The sequence below is a fragment of the Amaranthus tricolor genome, chromosome 13 (genome assembly GCF_026212465.1).
Source record: "Amaranthus tricolor cultivar Red isolate AtriRed21 chromosome 13, ASM2621246v1, whole genome shotgun sequence".
Classification (NCBI taxonomy): Eukaryota; Viridiplantae; Streptophyta; class Magnoliopsida; order Caryophyllales; family Amaranthaceae; genus Amaranthus; species Amaranthus tricolor.
Genome location: NC_080059.1, coordinates 15,227,876 through 15,231,413, shown reverse-complemented (window position 1 = coordinate 15,231,413; position 3,538 = coordinate 15,227,876).

The following is a 3,538-nucleotide window of genomic DNA, read 5'->3' as shown; positions in this document are numbered from 1 at the left end:
TTTACATTAATACGATCTTGTTATGAAATGTTATGGGAAAAAGAGTAGACATGTATTAAATTTCACCTCAAAACTCTTGCATTATAAACATTCTTCTACTCATTTCCTCATTTTCTTTGTATAACATCTTCAACCGAGCTCAAATCCCTTAAGTAAACTCTTCATCATTAAAACCACAAGAATTATGCTTAAAACAATCAAAACCGATCAAAATTAACATGAATAAACAAAATAGGTAAAGTAGCATAAATCTTCAAAATAAGCACGAAATTACTAACAACAACTATCATTAAGGAGTATAAAATGATATAAATAAGTGCAAATAATTGCACTTATCAAAATCCCCCATGCTTAACCTGTGAACGTAGCCAAGCAAATCAAGGTTGGCAATGAAAAATGAAGGTTAAGACACGATCTCCAAACCTAGTCTACTTCTTATGCCTCCCTTTCTGAAGCTCCTTTAATCCCTTAGTGTGACCAAGTGCTCCAAGAAAATCATACCACTTTCCCTCATACTTGTCACACTACAAACACAATAACAAGAGATGATTGAAAGTGAAGCATAACACCCTAAACATCAAGTTCCTTATAACTCCTAAAGACAATGGAAATGAAAAGATTCTACACTTATTCCTCAAATGTGACCTACCCACATACCTACCTTATGACTCCCGCTTCTTATGTCGCCGGCTCCAAGACCAAATTAGATACAAAAAATTTAGAAACTCTCTTTATCTCTCATTTTTCCTAGCAACTTATTTTTGGGTTTTCGTTTTAGCCACTCATTAATTTTTCCAAGTCTCACTCTCCTTTTGCCTAGACCTCATTCACAGGTTATTGGCAAGCATTCTAAAAAAAAATTCATTTTTTCTTCACTTTTTTCCTTTTTTTATTGAATAGGGGTAACAAAAATATGGAAAAAAACAAAAAAAAAAAATAATAATAGTAATAAAGTCCTAATCTAAGAAAGCAATAAAACTACACTAGAAAAGCAATAAAAACTACAACCAACAGGTGTAGACTCTCCCCATGCTTATCAAAATCATTGTCCTCAATGTTTAATAACGTAGCAAAGGAACTAAGACAATGAAATAAAAGCGCATATATATATATATATATATATATATATATATATATATATATATATATATATATATATATATATATATATATATATATATATATATATATATATATATATATATATATATATATATATATATATATATATATATATATATATTACGTACGCGTTTAGCAACGCTTTGAATTTGTTAAAGGAAAAATGAGTCGAAGACGTGCACAGTGTTATTTAAAGGAAAAATGACCAAAAGTATCCAATGCAAACTACAAACGCAAACTTAAAATAGACAAATTAGAGATTTTATGTGAACTTAAAAATCAAAAGATAAGCTCAATTTCAAAAATAAAACTTACTCTTCCACATATGGAGCCAGAATGATCGTGTGTTTAGACGCAAGGGAATTAGTCAAAGAAGTCTCAATGTATTCTCTGACGTCATTTGGATTATTTACACATTTAGTACCCGAAATCGACTTAGGACAAAACCATCCAAATTTTATTGGAGGTTCGCAAGAATTTAGCTCCTCGTAAGCCGCACTAAACTCACAAATTAGAAAATTTTGTCAGTAATTCGGTTATTAAAACAATTAAACAACAATGCCTAACTTGTAAGATAATGAACATCACCCCATGTAGACATGGATAAGAGCTACCTTCAATATCTCTCCTCTCAAAAATTGCCCAATGTCACTAGGACCAATAATTACAAACGGGCTCTTTAAAAAGCAGAATTTGTCCTTCTGCAGGTTTAGAATGATTGGGTCCGCCTCACTTATGCGAGATGTACAAGTGTGCAGCCATTTGCAATCTTGAGAGAGATCTTTTAGCTTCGCGTCAATCAAAATTGGAGTGCTTGGCATCTACTTTGACCCAGTCGACACCTTTGCTGAGGAACCGATCTCTCTCCAAGATCTCTTTGGACTCTTTTGCTATTTCAATTTATACAATTAAATCAGTGTAAGCATGCAATTAAAAAAATAAAAATAAATAAGATACAAATGATTCTTACCATGTTAGTGAATCGGACCCAAGCATATGGCCATGTGGCGAAATTACCTAGGGCGTTTGATAGTTTCTCAAGGCTCCATTCTGGCATTGGAACCGGGAGTGAGAAATATTCAAACCCCTTTAGAATAGTTTCCACGGTCACACTGATGTGGCCACTTGTAACAGGCATCGAATGCACTGTTTGGCCCTCTTTGGTTGGCTGGGCCACACCATATGCAACCTTAGTTATGTCGCCATCACTAGCAACAACTAACTGAGGCAACAAAAGAGAACAAGGAGTCGCCTTCTGAAAATTGTGTCGTTTAGTATAATAAGAATCATAATAAAGTATTAAAATGCGTTGCAATTTAAATCAATAAGTGATTATATATTCAAAAACTATGTACCTGTAGCGCTGGCTCCAGAGTTGGCTTCGGATTTTGAGCAGTGGTGTTTATGGTCTCCGGTGTGGGGTTTTCCCCTTCAGGGAAAGTAATGGGCAGGGGTGCTACGGGGGTAATGGGCTCGGGTGTTGGCTCGATCGAAGCATTAGGATCCCCATGTTGACTTTCCTGATCCTCGACATATTATGCCAAAAAGCTCATGTGTCTTTTCGGACCTCATCGTACGTTTTTTGGCCCAAGCGATGGTAAAACTTCCTTTTGCTTGCAGAATCAGAAGCTTTACCACGCTTTTCCTAATTAACCAATAGAAATTGAATGTCATGTATTAGTTTAATGACTGAATCAAAAGAAGTAAATTCAAATCAAAAACTATAATATAATATGAAATACTTACAACTTCTATGGGAGTTATTCTTTTGGCAACAAAGGCCTCCCAATCCCTCTTCGATATGTGACCCCATATTTCGTAGGGCATCTTCGAAGGTGCTTGCTCTCCACCTTCGTATCCCGTTTTGACCTTTTTTGTCATACGGGCACGCCTCTTTGTGATCCAGCCAGTTACTAGCTTGGATTTGAAATCTCTGAATCTTTCAGCAACAGCTGAAAGCTTGTCCTCATCGCTCTCGATGTGGAAAAGATTCTATAAAAAAAAGTTATATTTATTACTGTCAATTAAATTAATTTTAAAATGAAACTAAATGAGTAAAAATAGTAAAGTTGTTTACCACAGTATCATTCCATAGAGAGTTCTTCAAACCCTCTGGAACCTTGTTCCATGCGTCCAATATGGAAATCTTGCGGATACATAGGCCCACTTGTTTTCCATATTGCCTACGCCATTTTTCGCAGGGTTGACTAAATGCATTGTATTCCAAATGCATGGGTTCTGTGACTTTGAGGTTTTTCGTAGGATCTCACCCTTTTTCTTTTCTTACTAGGAGTGGGAGCATCCATTGGTGGGGCGTCTTTAGTCTCAAAATCATTGTCAATTGGTGGAGCGTCTTCAGCCATACGCTCATATCTCACAACTTGGTCCTCTTCACTATCGTAACTAAGATGCTCAT